The sequence below is a fragment of the Rana temporaria genome, chromosome 11, assembly GCF_905171775.1.
Source record: "Rana temporaria chromosome 11, aRanTem1.1, whole genome shotgun sequence".
Classification (NCBI taxonomy): Eukaryota; Metazoa; Chordata; class Amphibia; order Anura; family Ranidae; genus Rana; species Rana temporaria.
Window position 1 is genome coordinate 55356257 of NC_053499.1, and position 22354 is coordinate 55378610.

A 22354-nucleotide genomic window follows, 5' to 3' on the forward strand; every position below is an offset into this window, starting at 1 on the left:
TGAAAAGGGCAACTGCAACTTGGAATGTGCACAGTCTATTTGCCTTTAGTAAATCAATCAACCCCCCTAACCCGTGCCTTGCTTATAGGTTATCTTTGCAGTGCTCTTAGAATATACATTCATTTTCCTGAACCTTCAGCAGCTCTTCCGCGTCTTGCGTAGCTTATCAGCGCACACCCAGAGCAGCCTCGTGTCAGACTACAAAGTTCAACAGTGAACTTTTTACTCTCCATGAGAATTGTTTATAGGTAACCTTTAAATTAGATGTCCCTCGTCACAAATGCTCTACCAGAGGAACCTGTGCAAAGTGACCAGTGACACTATTATCTAGCTAGATCCCCCCCCCCCAACCCCGCTGCCACCTGTACTGATAGTGATCACCCTCTCACAGTACCCCCTGCCTCGCTCTATTGTACATCTGTCACAAGATAATGGTTGCTTTCTTTAGGGCTGCTCTTGCTTTATTTAATATATTTTTTACTATTATTAGCACTACATTTTTACATTTTCCTAAACCTCTTATTTATTTTTATTTTTTGTTACGTGTTGCTTTTTATCCTTTTTTCTGCGTTCCGTTTGTACTGCCATATTAACTAAACAATCCATAAAACCAAAATAAGCTTTAAGTGAAGAGTAGATACAAAAAAAATAAAAAATGAAGGTGAAGTAACTAATATAGGGTAGTCTTATTTTAGCAGGCCCCGACCCTTCCCACAAGCCATGGTGAAATATTGACTTACCACAGTGTCCTTAACTCAGCGGAGGCTTTCTGTCACTTCGGGCTGCCCAGAAGGGAAATGAGAGCCTGAATTGGAGCCTCCTATCTTTTTGACCGCCTTAGGGAGGGGGTGTGCAGCCCAGCCCTGGAGCGAGGGGTTAACCATTAACCCTGGCTGTAAATGTTTGATAAACCCTAGAGCAGAAGTCACTAACATAGTGACAAGTCTGGTGGATGTGCTAAAAGAAAAGGGTGTGGAGGTTAAAGGTGTGTCTGTCAAGGAGTCCAAGGCTTGGGTTTTGTATATTCTGGTGTCTAAAATAGCATATATGTCATCATGTAGATACTACATGTACAGTGTAATCTGGTATAGAAACTTTGCACACAGCTTGTCAAAAAGTCTGAAGTTTACATGCTCAGTCTTAATAAAAAAAATAATATATATATATATATATATATATATATATATATATATATATATATATACAGTACAGACCAAAAGTTTGGACACACCTTCTCAATCAAAGACTTTTCTTTATTTTCATGACTATTAAAATTGTAGATTCACACTGAAGGCATCAAAACTATGAATTAACACATGTGGAATTATACATAACAAAAAAGTGTGAAACAACTGAAAATATATTTCATATTCTAGGTTCTATAAAGTAGCCACCTTTTGCAGCAGACACATCTCTAGAACTGTTAGGCCCCATACTCACGACCAAACATGTCTGCTGAAACTGGCCCGCGGACCAGTTTCAGCAGACATGTTTGGTCGTGTGTAGTTACGAGCGTACAGAATTTCACCGTACATTTGCCCGCCGGGCCGTTTTTCAGCAGACATTTATTTGCAAACTTGTTTTAAAACCGTCCGCTCAAATCCTGTCCGAACGGACATGTTTGGTGGTGAGTACAAAAACCAACGTACAAAAACCCCGCGCATGCTCAGACTAAATGAGGCCACGGGAGCGCTCGTTCAGGTAAAACTCACGTTTGTTTGGGATATAGCACATTCGTCACTAGAAAGATTAATTCTAGCAATAGAACACTGAAGCAAACCACACAATAAACAACACTTGATGCCGTCGTTTTATTCATTCTTCTCTTGCTAGAAATAATCAGTTATTTAGCTCATGTTATTTCAACTGAGTTGTTCCATACTGAAAAGTGACATTTGTTAGCTGTGATGTAGTAAGATTTTAGCAATCTTTTATTGGCCCGACGTATCATATTTTTAGTGGTCCTCCACATGTATATTTTTTTGCTTTTAATGTTTAATGTTTATCTTTCCCACTTTATTTATGTGTTTATAGTTATGTCACCATTTAGAAATTTTTATTATCAAATTGTTAGGATTTTGCATTTGTTTGTATATTTCCCTGGATTATTTTGAAGGTTGTTTAAATTGTCTACCATGTTGGCACACCAAATGCCCCCCCCCCACATGAGTTAGTGAATATTTTAGATGAAACATTTTATTTGTTTGTAATGTTTTATGCCTAAAATAATACCCACAGTATTCCAAACAATAGGCACGTTTTTAAATTCAACAAAAAGGCTTTTATTTTAGCAAATGATAAAAAGGAACAAAAACAGAATGGCAGCACTTGAACAGCTAGCAAAATACATGCAAACTTGCATTGTCAAACATGGTGAAGGCTAAACTAGCCAACCTCAGGAGGCACACAAACTAAAATCTGAAGCAGCAGCACATAACCAAAGGAACCCAAGCTGTGGTAGTCCAAACAAGATGCCATTTGTGGGGGATCAAATGGAAGGCAGGGCATCAACGTCTCCTCTTCCTTGCAACCTTCCTTCCAGGCTGCCTTACAGCGGGTCTTCCCTGGGCCCTTGCAGGTGGGGATGATGTGGCAGCAGGAGTATGATGTTCAGCAAGCCGGGCCGGATCACATAGCCCAGTGTCTGGGGTCAGCAGCTCCCTCTGCATCCACCAAAGGGCCTGGTTGATGATGCCCTTGGCCAATTGCCTCTGCTCCTCCGTGCCTTTATTCAGATCATGTGCCACGGAGGCACTGTAGGCCTCAGTGGGGTTGAGGGGGGCCCTCATGATGGCACTCGCCTCCTTAATCATTTGGAGGCTGGCTTCCTCCACTGCCCCCAATTTCTTCTTACGGCCTGGTGGCCTAATATAAAGGGGAGGAGCCTGGCTGGTGGTGCTTGTCCTGGGGAGCTGCTCAACGCCACTGGGCCCGGCCTCCTCCTGGCTGCCACTGACCCCTTCGGCCTGGCTGTCAGTGAGGAGAGGATCTGCCACCTCCTGGCTGGTCTCTTCTTCCTGTGTAAAAAAAAGGGACATGTTGTAATTGATTTCGAAATATAATCACTCACATTTTCATGCTTGAATCTTCTTTTTTTCATTGAATTTAAACTTGAAAACAGACTTACCCTCTGACCCCTGCAGTTGTCATCCCTGACACCTATTTGTTTGCCCACCACTTTTCATTTTTGCTTCCCAGCTTGTATTTTATTAACCAATATCAAGTCAAGAATCAAACAATAATTCATATTATTCCATAAATAGTTATGAAACTACTATACCTCATCATCGTAGAGGCGCAGATCTGCCTCTCTGTCAGCCAGGCCCTCTTCATCCGACTCTGCAGGGCTGTGGTGATCTGGGGAAGTCCCGCTGGGAGGTAGCGTGGAGGGAAGGTTGGGATTCAGACTTGACATTGATGGCCTGCCTTCCAGTTGATCCCGCAAAAATGACATCTGGCTGTAATACCACAGCTTGGGTTCCTTTGGTGGTCTTGCTGCTGCTCCAGATCTTAGCTGCTTTTGGTGAGCTTTGTACGCTCTCCTATATGTGCCCCTGAGGTTGGCAAGTTTATCCTTCACCATGTTGGCACTGCATTCTGGCACCCATGTTCTCATGTATGCTGCTAGCTGTTCAAGTGCTGCCGCTCGTACGTCCTTGTTGTGGTAGGTGGGCTGCTTTGAATCCCACAGGATGGGCATTTCCCTAAATTTATCCAGCAAGTGCTGGATAATCTCTTGGGTCTGCAGGAGATCCATTGGTAAATGTTGATTGTTAGAATTTTAGTCTAGATTACAAAAATAACAAGAAACCAAAAACTTGATTTAAAAAATGCTCACCATTTACATTGATAAAATCTGTTGTTAAAAAATTAGGACCTATATAGAAATACAAACACAGTGTCTCTTGTTTACAAAATGCTGGCCAGCTCGGCCCCATTGGTTGGTTGTAGCTAACATTTTTTTAATACATGCCGCCCCTTTGGTTACATTGCATGAAATAATAGAAATGTACAACCATACACAATTATTACAAATGACAGCATTCATCAAGGCACTATTGCATGTGTAGATATCCTGCCCCTCAGCATTGATTACCTGAAAGAAACTTCCTAATGACCTCTGTCCAACCAACACAGAACAATACTTGGCCTGATCTGAATACACCCTACATAATTACTAATGAGTCACAGCATTTTGGCCATCTCTATTTTGTGATGTCTCCAAAAGCATTTGGGTACGAAAATCACATTCTGGTATCCAAGAGACATAATAGCTTAATCAAACTGTGCAACCAACAGACCAAACCCCCATCCCATGGCTCTACATTTTATAGCCCGCTGCTGATCCCATGTTTAAATTTCTTACCTGCCTCTCTCCAAATCCTCGTTTGTTACGCTCGATGAATGAACACGTAACCTACGTAATCACGTCAAGCGCCTTTTATCCACTCCGCGTATGTATGAAACGCCGCCCTCGTCACCTTTGCCATGCCCCTAATCAATTGAAAAAGTAAATATGGCGTTAACTGTGTAGGTTCTGGAATCGAGCGAATATTCTCCGCGTAACCTACGTCAATACGTTGTTGGCATTCGCGACACTCCGCATATGCAAGAATCCCCGCCCTCATCTCCGCCCATGACGGGACATTTCCTCGTTTCCACGCCCCTAATCTCTGTGGGAAGGAAAGATGGCGATGTCACACGAGCGGGCACGGAGCTCTCATGGCGCAAGTGAAGGGACAGAGGCAGGACCGTCCCGATCCAGGCCTAAAAGATATAAAGCCACTAATATGGCGTTTGAAGAAATGGTGGAGTTGGTTTACATCATGAGGAGGAAGGATTATGATGGTGAATGTGGGCCCTACAAAACACCGAACCGTAGAAAGTCACACATAATGGACAAGGTGGCAAGGAGAATGAGGAGAATGTTTGGTGTCACCAGGTCCAAGGAGCAACTCCGGAAGCGTTGGTCCGATTTAAAATTGAGGGAGCCACATCACATGAAGAAGATCCTCAAAATTCTGCGTAAAAGTAAGTCCATATTATTTAAGGGGGGGGGGGAATGTCTGCAATAATGTGTTGACATGGAGTTTTTTACATCTGCCTCCTTGGCCTGCTTGTACTTTTGAACCTGTGTAGATACTGTATTGTGTTTATGTCAAATAACAACCTTAAACAAATTTTGTGAAATAGTAAACACGCGTAATATGACATTGTTTTGCAAAAAAGCGAGGTGAGTCCAGGAACAACACACCTGGACATGGCTGACTGGCCCCAAACTTTGTTTTCAAACATTGTTGAATAGCAAAATCACAGAAATTAAATTGAGTGAATGTGACAGGCAAACAAGATTCATTCTCCAAAATGCAAATAAAGATGATGTTTTAACATCTGGAAATGCAAAGCACCTGTGTCTCAACAATCAAAGGATATTTATTTGGAGGGTCGACGAGAATTAATGTTTTGGGGGGACATCCATTTGTGTCACTTCTTAGCAAAAAAGGGGCAGGATCAGAGCTTGGCCTAGAACTACGCCAAAAATGGAGGATTGCTGAAAGACTAAACAAACAAAAATCATCATAAATGTATCGTCTATGCAATGTGTGCGATTTATGATATCCAATATCAGTGTGCTGATGATTATACCTTTTTTTTTTCCTTATTTCTTATAGGGGAAAGAAGACGCCAGCAATTGGAGGAGGCAGAGAGGGCCAGACACCCCCAAAATCAAACACCTCCACATGTTGAGGAGGAGGAGGCTGTGGAAGGAAGAGAGGAGGATGTGGAAGGAAGAGAGGAGGATGTGGAAGGAAGAGAGGAGGATGTGGAAGGAAGAGAGGAGGATGTGGAAGGAAGAGAGGAGGAAGACTTAACTCTGGATTTAGAATTTGGTGAAGATGAGGCGGAACTTGACGAAGCAGAATTGCGTGATTTTGAAGGGGTAGTGATGGATAAAGAAGGAGTTCTGGAAGAAGATGGAGGAGTCGTGGATGATGAGGGGGAGGTGGTGGAAGAAGGAGGAGTCGTGGAGGATGAGGCTGAGGTGGTGGAAGAAGGAGGAGTGATAGAAGATGAAGAAATTGGGGATGTGGAAATTATCAGGCCATCAGGTCAGTGTCACCCCAACATTAATAGGGCCAAACATATGCAGATAGGCCGGAAACTCTTTACATATTTTGAATGCCAATTTGTTTGTTTTTAGGGGATGAAGATGGTGTAGCACATTTTTCACGTGCAAGTGCTTCAATAATTGTACAGCAAGTAATGGAGTGCAGCACGGAAATGGACATTATGCGGGAAAGGATGGTCGTCATGGAGCAGAATGTGCGAAATGTCATCTCAGAGTGCAGCACGGAAATGGACAACATGCGCCAAAGGATGCTAGTCATCGAACAGAATTACAAAAATATCATTGACATGATGGGCCGTGTCAAAGACTGAAACACAAAAGCCCATCCCCCGCCCATCCCCCGCCCACAAAACAATTTTTAATTTTTGTACTTTATAATACGCCAAAATTTCTAAATGCACACACAGTGTGCCAATATGTGCTATCTGCCATCACAGACTATCTATTGTCTGTGCTTTGTGGGTACAAACCCCTCCTCGATCCTCAAGTAGTTGAGAGGAAGAAGGGTTTGCTCCCACAAAACACAGACATTGATCACCCATGATGTCAGATAGCACATGTGGCCATTTGTCTGTTTAACCAATGACATTTGGCGATTTTTCACTGAATGTGTGCATTTTGAAATTTTGGCGTGTTCCAGTGTGAAAGCACACCATCCATGACTGACTGCTGTTCTTTTTTTATATTTTGGTTTGGTGTTGATCTTTTTTTGTTTGTAAATGTTTACAGTTTCAGATCACACAACGAACAAGAAATCTCACCTAAAGATATAAGTTAACTAATTATCTTGAAAAAAGATAATTTTTTTTGGTTGTGTTAAAATTATTTTAAAAAATATATACACAAACAAATACAAAGCAAAAAATAATTTACTAGAAAAACAATACCCAAACATTTCTAAATGTAAATAAATGTCTTCTTTAAAAAAAATAAAAATTAGAAAAATGCAACAAAAAATTTAGTTAAAAATATACCCAAAAATAAAAAACATAGACATTAGTCTGGGTTATTGAAAAACAAAATAAATAAAACCTTGAATTTTGAACAAAAGTATAAAAAATATATGTTTAGAAATGTATATATATATATATATATATATATATATATATATATATATATCTCTAGAGATAGATATATAGGAGACAAGCCAAACAATTATGGCGTATAGTTTCTGTGAAATTATTATTACATTGTGTTTAGATCTGTATTATTGCTAATCACTGTCAATAAAGAAAAAAAAAAGAAAAATTCTAAGCCAATATTTTCTCAAAAAAATAAACATTTCTTGTAGAAAAATGACTAAAATAAAAAAAAAAAGTTGTGACATCAAAAGCAGAAAAATGAGTGGCTTCTTATTTCTAGACTCAATACCCAGTTTGTAGATGAGTGAATAATGTGCAAATGTGGTTAGTTAATACATCTGAGTAAGTAAATTTGGCACTAGAAGTGCACTATTTTTGGAGAGAACCTGGAAGACAGAAAAATAGAGAAAAAGCAGTAATGACAAACAACTGTATAAAGTCCAATGGTCTAATTATTTATTAGTTCTGAGAATATTCCTTTCTTTTGGGGGCCGAATTAGAAAGAAATATGATCTGGCATAGCAATGGCCCCCCGACCCATGAAGTACTCAACATATTTGTCGCGTACCTCACGAGCAGATTGGGGGGCCAAGCCAGCGCGACCAGTGTCCAGGCCAGGAATGTTCTCTGAGGGTAGTCCTGCCTCAGAGCCCATGGAGGCTAGGTACGTCTGGGAATGCCTGCGTAGAAAATTGTGCAAAATGCAGCAGGCAAATATAATGGTGTTCAATTTATATTCCGCCAAATGTATCGATGTCAGGAACAGGCGGAACCGGTTGGAGAGGATCCCAAAGGCATTCTCGACTACCCTCCGAGCCCTGGACAACCGAAAATTGAACACCTTCCTCTCTAAGGTGAGGGTCCTCTGGGGAAAAGGCCGCATTAGGTGAGGTCCAAGCCCGAAAGCCTCGTCCGCTAGGAACACAAACGGAAGTCCTTCCACATTATCTTCATCTGGTGGCAATGCCAGACCACCAGTTTGGAGACGATCATAGAAATCAGTCCGTGAGAACACTCCCCCATCTGACATCCGGCCATTCTTCCCCACGTCCACATATAGAAACTCATACTGTGCCGACACCACCGCCATCAACACAATACTATGATAACCCTTGTAGTTATAATAGAAGGACCCCGAGTGGGGTGGGGGCACAATGCGGACGTGTTTCCCATCTATTGCTCCACCGCAGTTAGGAAAATCCCACCGCTTGGCAAATTGGGAAGCCACAGACTGCCATTCCTGTGGTGTGGAGGGTAGCTGTGGGGACAAACAAAAAAAGAGATTTAGTACTTTGGCACATAAACATTGCAAACATAATCCTACAAGCATCCTTGTGCAACTTTACATTTTTAAAATAGCATTTGCAAATTATGAAGGGAGAATTTCGGGGCACAAATAGATAGGCCCACTTAATTAATAAGAGACTCCACAGCCCTCTGATGGGGACAAAAACACTTTTAAGGGGGGGTGGGGGGTGTTTAAACTGTTTTTAGAAAACAAAACCCAAAAAATATAAAGTGGCAAGGTGGGGGTTGGCCAGAAGATAGCATGCTGGACAGGTTAATATTGGGTAAGATCAAAATATGCAGGTAGGCCAAAATAAAAAGAACATGTAAAAGCTGATATCAACATGCATAGGGAGAAAAGGGAACGTTAGTTAAACACAAAGCATATCTGGGACTAAAAAAAAAATGTTAGTTGCCAACATTATTAAAGACACATTGTGAGGTTAAAATGAGGAAACTTACCTTCATATACTCCTCGTGCATAACTTTAATGATGGCAGCACACGTGTCCGGTATGATGACCCCAAGCGCCTGCGGAGAGATGCCTGTCGAGAACTTGAGGTCCTGCAGGCTCCTCCCAGTCGCCAGGTACCGCAACGTGGCAATAAGCCTCTGCTCGGCCGTGATGGCTTGGCGCATCACAGTGTCCTGCCTCGTGATATAGGGGGACAGAAGATCCAGCAGACTGTTGAATACGGGGTCCGTCATGCGGAGAAAATTCCTATAGTCATTAGGATTATTCTCCTGGATTTCCCTAAGCAGAGGCATATGTGAGAACTGGTCACGCTGGCGCAACCAATTCTTGGTCCAGAAACGCCTCCGCCCCCTGTTTCTGGCCAAAGTACTGGAATAATGAACATATCCAGCAGCCATCCCATAAACAGCACCAACTCGCGAAAATTGACGCTGCTGCTCCATCATGGCTTCAAACCGGCCGGCTGGTCAGTCAAGAACACACTCCAACAGAAAGCACAATCAAATCCAGCGGTACCTGCAAAGAACGCACGACACACAGATACGAACGCACAGTACGAATCTGCAAAGCAGAACGAACTGCACGCCTGTACCCGAATGCCAACTACGTACCCACAAGCACACGCACTGAACGAGAAAATACTACCTGCTAAAGCCTGGAGACCGAGAAGCGCGAATCAGCTCTAACCAAACCTTCACTAACACGAGCAAAGCCGTAACTAGCAAAAGCGGAACAGAGGGCGTCGCCATTGACTTTGGCCTTTCCCTTTATAGTGACGTCAAACGTGGATTACGTGCACCCGTTCAGGTCCGCAGGGAAATATGGTCCGCTGGTGTGTACAAGCCAGCGGGCCAAATGAAAAAACAGCCTTGTACGCCGGAAACAGCCCGTCGGACATTTCGAGCGAACATGTTTGGTCGTGAGTACTCGGCCTTAAGCGGAGACTGTGTGAATCAGGCCTTCATGGTAGAATATCTGCTAGGAAACCACTGCTAAAGAAAGGCAACAAGCAGAAGAGACTTGTTTGGGCTAAAGAACACAAGGGATGGACATTAGACCAGTGGAAATCTGTGCTTTGGTCTGATGAGTCCAAACTTGAGATCTTTAGTTCCAACCCCTGTGTCTTTGTGCGACGCAGAAAAGGTGAACGGATGGACTCTACATGCCTGGTTCCCACCGTGAAGCATGGAGGAGGAGGTGTGATGGTGTGGGGGTGCTTTGCTGGTGACACTGTTGGGGATTTATTCAAAATTGAAGGCATGGCTACCACAGCATCTTGCAGCGGCATGCTATTCCATCCGGTTTGCGTTTAGTTGGACCATCATTTATTTTTCAACAGGACAATGACCCCAAACACACCTCCAGGCTGTGTAAGGGCTATTTGACCAAGAATGAGAGTGATGGGGTGCTGCGCCAGGTGACTACCTCTTGAAGCTCATCAAGAGAATGCCAAGAGTGTGCAAAGCAGTAATCAAAGCAAAAGGTGGCTACTTTAAAGAACCTAGAATATGAAATATATTTTATTTATTTTTATATTTAGTTTTGATGCCTTCAGTGTGAATCTACAATTTTCATAGTCATGAAAATAAAGAAAACTCTTTGAATGAGAAGGTGTGTCCAAACTTTTGGTCTGTACTGTATATATATATATATATATATATATATATATATATATGTAGCAGTAGCACTACCCCCGTAGGAGCTGCTGGTTAGATTTGGGTTTTGCACGTTACCTCTAAGTTCGTTGTCAGGGGAAGAAAGTCTATAGAATTTGCAATGTCCACACAAGATGTAAAACCTTCAACTGTTGGGTTTTATTTTTGCTGCATAAAACTTGTGAAGAAGGTGGAGAGTAGAGAGAGAAGGGGAAGGTTCAGGTACAGAATGCACAAAAATATCTAAAGTTCCAATCAGTCAGTCACCACTCCCTCTTGAGTGGGTATTGCTCACCCGGATAGACCCCTCTCACATGGCCTAGCAGCCGGAATGATGCACGGACAGTATGAGAACAGTCTCTGCCACAGACTGAGAATGATCATGGATAGACAGAAATCCTCTGCCACAGGATTTAAGTCCCGAACTTCCAGCCTGAGGCCCCGTACACATGACCGAGTTTCTCGGCAGAATTCAGCCAGAAACTCGATCGGAGCCGTATTCTGCCGAGAAACCCGGCCGTGTGTACACTTTCGGCGGAGGAAACCGACGAGGATCTCGTTGGGCCAAATAGAGAACATGTTCTCTATTTCCTCGTTGGTCAACGGGGAAACTTGGCTCGCCGAGATCCTCGGCGGCTTCACAAGGAACTCGACGAGCAAAACGATGTGTTTTGCTCGTCGAGTTTCTCGGACGTGTGTACGGGGCCTTACAGTAAAGAGCCTTTAAGCCATTCCGGCGAACTGTAAGACAAGTAGAGCTGTGGATCCCTGTATAACAAAGTCACCAGGCCTATCCCAAAACATTAGCTTGCTTTTGCTTGGTCTCCTCCAGGGCAGGTTCTCCCCTGGTTTCCTTTGTTAAGTGCTTCCCTCACTTGGATGGACAGCTTGGGATCCCCTTTAGAATCATAGGCCACAGCCAGCATAGCTGGGCCTACTCAATAGATTTGCAGCCTCGGACCAACGTGGTCCCAGGGCTGGAATCACACACACATACCTCGCGCCAGGAGGGCCACGAGGCAAAGGACCCCAAAAAACAACGAGAAGGGTCACCCAATACACTATGGTTTGCTTGCGTTCCAACATTGGCCTGAGGTGGTAACGCCTACAGGCAACAGTGGTAATGCCTACAGGCAACAGTGGGAAATCCTGTCAAACACAACCATAGCCAGAACAGAGGTTAATTTAATGAAATTAAACAAAGTCTGAGCCCACTATTGGCTCAGAAACCCTCTAAATTTAGAATAGTGCCCCAGTCATTGGGAGCAGGGCGCTACATACATATATGTGTGTATGTATGTATATATATATATATATATATATATATATATATATATATATATATATATATATATATATGTATATATATATATATATATAATATATATATATATATATATATATATATATATATATATATATATATGTATGTATATATATACGTATATTGTATATAGTGTATTTGGTAGTATAATAGGAACTTGTAATTCTGAACCACACCAGAATATGTGTTTATTGTACTTGTATTAACCTTATGAGTGCTGTAGAAAACATGGTTTAGCACAGATATTACAGGATAACAGAACTTTTAGCACTGATATCCCTTTAGCATCCACCCCCTCTAAATCTTTTACATACCTGTCACCGCTCATTGAAGAGGAGCACCATAACTAATGTGTCAAATTTTTCATGTACTCTCTCTTCTTCTAATGCCTTGTACACACGATCGCTATTTCCGATGTAAAAAGCCCAATGGACTTTTTCCATCGGAAATTCCTACCGTGTGTGTGCCCCATCGGAGAAATTCTGATGAATTCCATCAGAGTTTAAATATAGAACATGTTCTATTTTACTCCAATGGAATTCCATCAGAATTCCGATGTGCTTTTAGTCGGGCAAAAGCCTGATCGTGTGTATGGGGCATGAGTCTCTATTTAATTTTCCGGAGAGGCCATTTACCAGTGGGACAATATATGGATGGCCTTTACATGTGAATGAATGGGGATTGCACTGTACATGCATGGAAGAAGACACATTTGGCTTGGAGAATTTTGAAATGGAAGCTGCGAGGTTCCCAGGGGACAGCCTAGAGCAAATCTAGAATAAACAAAGACAAGTGTTAAGTCTGGTACACCTGATAGGATTTTCTGCAGAAAAAGCGTAGGACTTTTGTCCGAAGGGCATTGGCCAGGAACTTGTATTGCATACAAACTGCAAAGAATTGACGACCAACAAACCAGTTTTTCAGCTCTTTAGCGCCACCATTTGGGCAACTGCAGCTAATGTTGTGTTATGGTTAGCATTGCTTCTGAGCATGCGTGATGTACTTTGGAGTTTTGTCTGAACATTTGTTGGCAGAAAATTTTAAAGCATGCTATCCAACACTTGTTGGCGGAAAACAATTGTCCGATGGAGCATACAAACAGATTTTCTGACAACAGCCTGTCATCACACAATTCCTGTGAAAATCCAATTGTATATAGGGCCTTAAGACTTGGAAACAGTGTTGGCAGGAAGGGTAAAGTATAACTAAAGGCAACATTTTTGTTGTTAAGTTTTGGATAGAGTGGAGAGAATGTTTGTTAGGTTTTTATTTCTGTATGTGCCTCCATTAGTGAGATTCACCCTCTCTGTTTATCCTGTTCACCAAGAGTGAAAGTGAATGAAATTCCCAAATTTTGGGTTGTCACCAGAACAGGAATAGATGTATAGGTGTGTACACAGGGTGTGCCGAGTGTGCCTGGGCACACCCTAATAACCCTGGCTACAGGCTTATTACAGAGAAAGGGACTGGAGAATGTCAGGATACAGAGAAAGGGACTGTAGAATCTCTTTCCTCAGTCCCTTTCTCTGCTATTTCACCAAAGCCCCTCCTAACAAATTGTAAAAAAATAAAATAATAATAATATTATAAAAATAAAATTCGTGTTGAAAAGTGTTTAGGAGTGTTTAACATTTTTTTCACTCCAAGAAAATCTTTTTTTTTTTTTCTGCTCTTAATTGCTGAAACTTGAAAAACACTTCTAGCATAAAATAGTGTACAATAATTTCCTTTTAATTTACATTTTACAACTTATTTCTTAGGGCCCTTTCACATGGGGCGGATCAGTAATGATCCGCCACGTGAACCTCCGCTTGCTCAGCGGGGATCGCTCTGTTGATCCCTGCTGTGGCGGCGGATGACAGGGCGGTCCCTGCACACTGTGCAGGGACCGCCCTGTCTTTTCTCCGCTCTCATCTATGGGGGGATCGGATGAACACGGACCTCGTGTCCGTGTTCACCCGATCCGATCCGCAGACGGATGGAAAAATAGGGTTTTCCTCCGTCCGCAGAATCGGAAGAATGTGGAACCGGGCGAGATCAGGTGTCAGCGGATGTTCATCCGCTGACGCCCGCGATCTCATAGGGACCAATGTATGTCCTTTTTTCATCCACACACGGATGGATGAAAACAGGGCCGCCATCAGGAATTATGGGGCCCTTACACAGCTTCAGCAGGCATGGGCCCCCTGGAGCAGAGAACAGGGGGGGGGTGCTGCCGTCTGAAATTGAGAAGCGGGGTGGGCTGCCGCAAACTGAGAAGCCCTTTACAAAAAAAGAACAAATAAATAAAAATATATATAAAAAAAGGGGGGTAGCCATCCGGGCTCTGGGGACCTCTGGGCCCTTTAACCACTTAAGCCCCGGACCAAAATGCAGCTAAAAGCCCAGGCCAGGTTTTGCGATTCGGCACTGCGTCGCTTTAACAGACAATTGCGCGGTCGTGCGACATGGCTTCCAAACAAAATTGACGTCCTTTTTTTCCCACAAATAGAGCTTTCTTTTGGTGGTATTTGATCACCTCTGCGGTTTTTATTTTTTTGCGCTATAAACAAAAATAGAGCGACAATTTTGAAAAAAATTCAATATTTTTTACTTTTTGCTATAATAAATATCCCCCAAAAATATATACATTTTTTTCCCTCAGTTTAGGCCGATACGTATTCTTCTACATATTTTTGGTAAAAAAAATCGCAATAAGCGTTTATCAGTTGGTTTGCGCAAAATTTATAGCGTTTACAAAATAGGGGATAGTTTTATTGCATTTTTATAAAAATTTTTTTTTTTTTACTACTAATGGCGGCGATAAGCGATTTTTTTTCATAACTGCGACATTATGGCGGACACTTCACACAATTTTGACACTTTTTTGGGACCATTGTCATTTTCACAGCAAAAAATGCATTTAAAATGCATTCTTTACTGTGGAAATTACAGTTGCAGTTTGGGAGTTAACCACAGGGGGTGCTGAAGGGGTTATGTTTCACCTAGTGTGTGTGTTTACAACTGTAGGGGGGTGTGGCTGTAGGTCTGACGTCATCGATTGTGTCTCCCTATAAACGGGATGACACATTCGATGCAGCCGCCACAGTGAAGCACGGGGAAGCCGTGTTTACATGCTTCAATTTGTGAATGAATTGTCCCGTGCAGCTGAGGCTGCAGAGAAAGGCATATGTGTTTGAGCTTTGGGGTGCGCACCCTAATGCAATAGGCTGTGCCCACGTATGTTTGCACCCCATTACACAGATGCAGAACCATAAAGAAGAAAGTCCATCTTGGATTTTAGCACTTCCACAATGCTACTAAGCTTGATGTCTCCAGAAGTACAGACTGTAAATAATACACCACGAGCCTTGCTGGCCTGTTGTGTGGCCTAACTAATTTCAGGAATAGTGAGGAAGACCGGGGCTATAGGTTGGTGAGACATTATATTTGATCATTTTCACTGGGAGAGTTGAGTTAAGAGACATACCTTCTAACTTAGTATAATAAAAACATTAAAGGGTTACTATAGGAAAAAAAAAATTCTCTTTAAAATAACAAACATGTCATACTTACCTCCACTTGTGCAGTTTGTTTTGCACAGAGTTGACCCGATCCACGTCTTCTGGGGTCCCTCGGCGGCTGTCTCTGGTCCTCCCTGCAAGTACTGACCACAGTCATGCGAGAGAGCTTGCATGGTGGTGAGTCCTTGCGGGCGCGCTCCCGTGATACAGAGAGCAGCCATAGCCGCTCACTGTATCACTCGGGCGCGCCGCATCACTGGATGTGATTGACAGCAGCGCCAGCCAATGGCTGTGCTGCTCCTAATCCATCCGTTCTAGCCAATCAGCGGCCAGGCTGAGCGGCGAAGAGGATCTCGGGGACCAAGCGCGGGACTTTCGAGGGGTCAGGTAAGTAAAATGGGGGCTCGGGGGGGGGGGGGGGGGGGGTCAGTATCATTAGATGTTTTTTCACCTTAATGCACAGATTGCATTAAGGTGAACATTTTTTTTCTTTACAACTCCTTCAAGTCCAACCTTTAACAAATACCACCCCAAGTCTATTAATCTTTGTCCAAACTTTGGCATTATGACTGCCCTGTCAACATACATGGAAGATAAGAATAAACACAATTAACAAACTGGACAGGACTGGGGCAAACACATACTCTGCCATAGTGATATGAAATAAATCATGCTTTATATTACATCTATGTGTAGCCAAGCCCCCGTATGGGCTGCTGAATGTAGTGGTTCACCTGTCACCCTGCCCAGCCTGGCATTCATCCATCAGACACTCAGAGACATAGAATAGTCCATAAGCTTTGTTTTTTGTTTTCTTTTATTGAGGGGATTGAACTTGGATGGGAAATAGGGAATTATGGGATGCCCAGGAATATTCAGTGCAAACTTGCTTGGGACTTCTATATACACTCCAGTCATCTCTCCAGCACAAACTCTTGCTCAAGACCTCTTATCCTTCACTCCTCCAGCACTTCACTTGCTGCATACCGTTACTCCTTTAGCACTTCACTTGCTGGCTATCGTCAGGCCTCGTACACACGACCGAGGAACTAGTCGTAACTGAAACATTGTTTTCCTCGAGTTCCTTGTCAGGCTTGTCGAGAATCTTGACAAGCTTTCTTTGTGTACACACTGTCAAGACAAAATCTCGTTGTTCTCAAACACAGTGACATACAACACGTACAACGGCACTATAAAGGGGAAGTTCGATTCCACTCGTGTTGCTGCGTGTTAGTAAAAGTTTGGTGAGTGAGGATTCGCGCTTTTCAGTCTTCGTGCTTTCAGATCGTTTTCTGCGGTTCAGTTTGTGCTTGTGGGTTCGTATCTTGTCTTTCAGGGCATGCGGTCAAGTCGTATTTGTTTTACAGTGCGTTCCTGTCCGCTCGTTTCTGGTTTTCAGGTCGTTCTTCTTAGGACTTGCTGTTCTTAAGTGCTTTCTGTTTAGTGTGTTCGTTCTGATTAGTCATTCGTTTTTAGCCATGTTGCAGGCACCTGCTTGTCGTCGAGTTCGTGTTGTGCAGTCGGTGTGTGTTGGGCTTCTTGTTTTAGACCTAGACGAGTCCATGAACAGGGTGAGGAGGAGTTCATGGACCAAGAATTGGTTGCTCCGTAGGAACCAATTTTCTCATATGCCTCTGCTGCGGGAGATCCAGGAGAATAATCCTGATGATTACAGAAATTTCCTTAGGATGTCTGACTCGTTTTCCAGCACCTGTTGGCTTTGGTGCCATATATCAACAGGCAGGACACCGTTATGCGGGAAGCCATCAGCGCTGAGCAGAGGCTAGTTGCCACGTTATGCTATCTGGCAACTGGGAGAAGCCTGCAGGACTTGAAGTTCACGACGGGCATCTCCCCCCAGGCTCTGGGCCTCATAATTCCAGATACCTGTTCTGCTATAATACAGGTTCTGCAGGACGACTATATGAGGGTAAGTTTTCTCCTTTAATATCACATTTAATGTATTTAATGTATGCTAATGTATTGTATTTATTTCCTCCTTCCCTAATTACCATGATTGTAATATGCTGTGAATGTCCCCTTTGCCCCCATGAATGCTGTAAGCTTTTAATGCCCCTTTTTTGGCCTATATGCATATTTCCCTTCACTTACCTCTCCAGCATGCTACCCTGGGCCCAAACACACCTAGCCTAGTCACTTCCCAATGTATTTTGTAAGATCCATTGTAATGCTTTACCCCCCCCCCCCCCCAAATGTGTTTCACAGTATAGTTTCACCTTTTTTTTTTGAGGTCCCAAACTCATCTAGGCCCCCCCTTTCCCCCAAAATGTGTTTTAAAGTATAGCTTTACCTTTTTTTTTTTTTTTTTTAGGTCTGAAACTCATCTAGGCCCCCCCTAAAATATGTTTCCAAGTATAGCTTCACCTTTTTTTTTTTTTTTAGAGGTCCCAAACTCATCTAGGCCCCCCCTAAATGTTTTACAATGGTCCATCAGAGGGGGTGAGGAATGTGATAATTGGGCCTTATATTTTTGTGTTTAAATGCTCCTTAAAATAAATGTTAGAATGATGTTGGCCAATAATGTTTTTTTACAATCTGCTTGCAATGTTATGTGCAAAAGTACATTTTTTTGTTTTTCTTGTTTGATTCCACAGCTTCCGTCCACGCCACAGGAATGGCAGACTGTGGTATCGGAGTTTGCTACGCGGGGGAACTTCCCCAACTGCGGTGGAGCCATTGACGGGAAGCACATCCGCATCGTGCCACCACCCCGTTCTGGTTCCCAATTCTACAATTACAAGGGCTTTAATAGCATTGTGCTGATGGCGGTGGTGTCAGCACAGTACGAATTCCTCTATGTAGATGTGGGGAAGAACGGCCGGGTGTCGGATGGGGGAGCCTTCAGGCAGACGGAGTTTGCGCTTCGTCTCCAGAGTGATTACCTTGCATTGCCACCAGATGCAGAGAATGTGGAAGGACTCTCCTTCGTGTTTCTGGCTGATGAAGCCTTTGGACTGGGAAAGCATCTCATGAGGCCATTCCCCCAGCGCACCCTCACCCCAGAGAGGAGGGTGTTCAACTACCGGCTGGCCAGAGCCCGAAGAGTTGTGGAGAACGCCTTTAAGATAATGGCCAGCCGGTTCCGCCTGTTTTTAACCTCAATGCATATGGCGGAATATAAATGGAACTATATTATTTTTTGTTGCTGTATTCTCCATAATTTCCTAAGGAGACAGTCTCCTACCTATATGGCCACAGTTGGGCCTGAGTCCGGACTTACCTCAGGTGCAATTGCCTTGCCGGGCCTAGAACATGCCCGTACTGGCTTGCCCCCCAAAGTGCCCGTGCAGTCCGGGATAAGTACGTTGAATATTTCACGGGTAAGGGGGCCATTCCTATGCCAGCCAATCTGTAATTTATTATTTTGAGCCAAATCCTAAAAAAATCATTTAAAATACAATTTTTGATGTCTCGCTTGTGTTTATTTTACTGTCTCCTAGTATTTCCTAGTGTACTACTTGTAGTGTCAAGTGTATTTTCTTTATGAACTAACAACCATTTTACAGGTAACACCAAAACTAAACACATCATAATTTCTAGGGTATTTAAGAAAAACAAGACACACTTTCTTGTTGGTTTGACCACATTTTTACTTGGTGCATATGCACACACATGGTCTTTCTCAAATATTTGTGGTGTTTAATATTTTTTTTTTTTAAATTGGGTTTTTATTATTTGCCATTTTTAACAAAAATAAAAACATAATATTACATAGCACAAAATATAACAATGTAAACCTCTAGGCAATAACTCAGACATTGTATTTTTTTTTAATTGTCTACCTGCCCATTGTAAGTGTTGTCACCCCTGGATAAGCCAAAATTTGAAGATGCACACAGTCTTTTTAGGGTTAAAAATGGTTATTTCCCTCTTGATCCCTATTGTCAACATGTGCTATCTGCCATCATGGGTGATCAATGGACGTGTTTTGTGGGTGCAACCCCTTCTTCCTTTCATCTACTTGAGTTGTGAGGAAGGGGTTGCACCCACAAAACACGTACATAGATATCCCGAGATGGCAGATAGCACATGTTGACCCATTGGGCCAGATTCTTCAAGAGATACGACGGCGGATCTCCTGATCCGCCGTCGTATCTCTGAGATCCGACGGTCGGATCTATGCGACTGATTCATAAGAATCAGTTCCGCATAGATCTCCCTTAGATCCGACTGGTGTAAGTGACTTACACCGTCGGATCTTGGGCTGCAATCTCCCGCCGGTCGCTAGGTGTCACCTCGGTCTTTTACGCGTCGGATATGCAAATGAGGAGAACCGCCGATTCAGTAACGAACGCCCGCCTGTTGCTTTTTTTTCACGTCGTTTGCGTTCGGCTTTTTCCGGCGGATAGTTACCCCTGCTATAGCAGGGGTAACTATCCGCTGGAAAAAGCCGAACGCAAACGATATAGCAGGGGTAACTGCGGCGTTTCCTATGTTTAGTATGGCCGTCGTTCCCGCGCAGAGTTTTAAATTTTAACGTCGTTTGCGTACGTCGATTCAGAATTCGGCCCGACGCAGGTTACGCTCACGCCAAAACCACTGACGTCCTAGTGACGTCAGTGTGAGCAATGCACGCCGGGAAATTTAGCCGGCGGCGCATGCGCATTTAAATTGGCGCGGGGACGCGCCTGATTTAAATACTACACTCCCCCTGGCCGCGGAATTTGAATTCCGCTGGGGGAGTTACGATCCGCCGGTGCAAGTTTCGAGGTAAGTGCTTTGTGAATACAGCACTAGCCTCGCAAAAGTGCACCGGCGGATCGTAAATCACATTGATTATGCGGATCTAAAGATCCGCTAATCTATGTGAATCTGGCCCACTGTGTGCATCTTCAAATTTTGGCTCGTTAGAAAAAGTTCAAAAATATTTGAGTAAAACTGGGAACAAAACATTATTTATTTTTAGTTTCCCCCAAAGTACTCAATTATGTCCTTCAAGCTTTTCTCAATAAAGGGCATTTTTGTTTCATTACATACATCTCCCTACTGCACGCCTTTATTTGGAGGAGTAGATTTTGGGTCTTGGAATGGGAGGATCGAGGCCTTTCTTCTCCCACATAATCATCCCTAAAAAAAAAAAAAAAAAGTATTAAAAATCTGCAGGCCTACATCTCGTATTACCTGAAGCTGTGGTGAAGATACTGACCTGTTGTAGTAATTTCAACCACTTCTCCTTCCTCCACATCCTGAAGTCTGGGTGTCTGTTTGGGCAGTTACAAGCAGAAGACATGTTTTATGGCAAACAATATTCTTGAATACTCACCTTTTTGGGACACGTTTCACACATGTAGACACTCCAAAAATCCACAGGAGCACCTGTGGAGGTCACCCTAAAAAGGTTGTTCTGGTGGCCCACACTAGTGCTCTTGAGTGCAGATGTGTAAACAGCTGCTGAGTGCCCTCTCCTTTAGACTGATGTAATTTGGATTTGAATTCTAGTTACAAACACATCAGCTAGACACCTATTTAAACATATTTCTGGAATATAATCAAGCCTATATGAATTTAGTTAACCCTGTATCTTCAGAAAACATTGTATGTAGTGGACAAACGGATGTGTCTGAAACAACCGTTATTTTCTAAGGTCCTATATGCAAAATTGTCAACATGGAGCAACATGCAAGTTCAGAAAAACAATAATAATAGAGACACAGGAGAAGTACTTACTTACACTTTTTTCAAGCATTCTCCTAGTGCTCCTTAACTGTTCCGGCTCCCTGAGTTTGAGGTCTGACCACCTCTTTCTGAGCTGCTCTTTTGATCGTTTCACCCCAAAATGACCATCCAGACTTCTTTGCACTTTATCCATAATTTTGCCCTTCCTTAAATTAGGGTGGGTATAGGCCCATGCTTGCCATCATAATCAGACTTTTGTAATAATATACTGACCTCAGGTTTCATAGAAGCAGAAAATCAAAAGGGCAGACGGGATGATTTTGGTGTAGTCACATGAGAAAAGGACCAAACAATATAGAGGGCTTTTTTTTAACAGGGGGGGGATTTATCAAAACTGGAGCAGCCAGAAACTGGAGCAACTGTGCATGGCAACCAGTCAGCTTCTATATTACATTTCCAAAGCTTAAAGTGAGGCTCCACCCAAAAGTGGAAGCTCCATTTATCTGCCTCCTCCAGGGCTGGACTGTGACAAAAAGTTGGCCCTGGACTTCATCCAGACCGGCCTACTTTAATATTGAGTGTTCCCATCAGCACCCCCCCTTACATCAGAGTGGTCCCCAAAAGTATCCCCCTTACATCAGAGTGTCCCCATCAGCAACCCCTTACATCAGAGTGTCCCCATCAGCACGCCCTCACATCAGAGTGGTCTCCCAACAGCATCCCCTCTACATCAGAGTGTCCCCATCAGCACCCCCTTACATCACTGTCCCCATCAGCACACCCTTACATCAGAGTGTCCCCATCAGTGTCCATCTTACGTCAGAGTGTCCCCATCAGCACCCCCTTACATGAGAGTGTCCCCATCAGCATCCCCCTTACATGAATGTCCACATCAGCACCCCCTTACAACAGAAAGCCTAATCCTTACTCCAGCAATTTGGGCAGCTGCTCCTTTGTTGACAGGAAAGAAATTGTGATCATTCCTATCAGTGAAGAGTGGCTACAAAACTGCGCTTGACCAGCCCACTGAGCCATCGGCCCACCGGGAAAGTACATGCCTGGCCTCCTCCCCCCTCCGGTGCCACATTTGGCACCTTTTGGGGGGGTGGGGGGAGCGGGGACATGTCTTGACAGGTACCAGCACCTACTTCCGGGTGATCTTACTGCGGCAAGATTACCCGGAGGTTTGGCCCTCTCCTCCTTCCCCCCACCGATGGACAGGGGAAGTGCAGAAATAGGCATGCACAGTAGGGAGCCGACT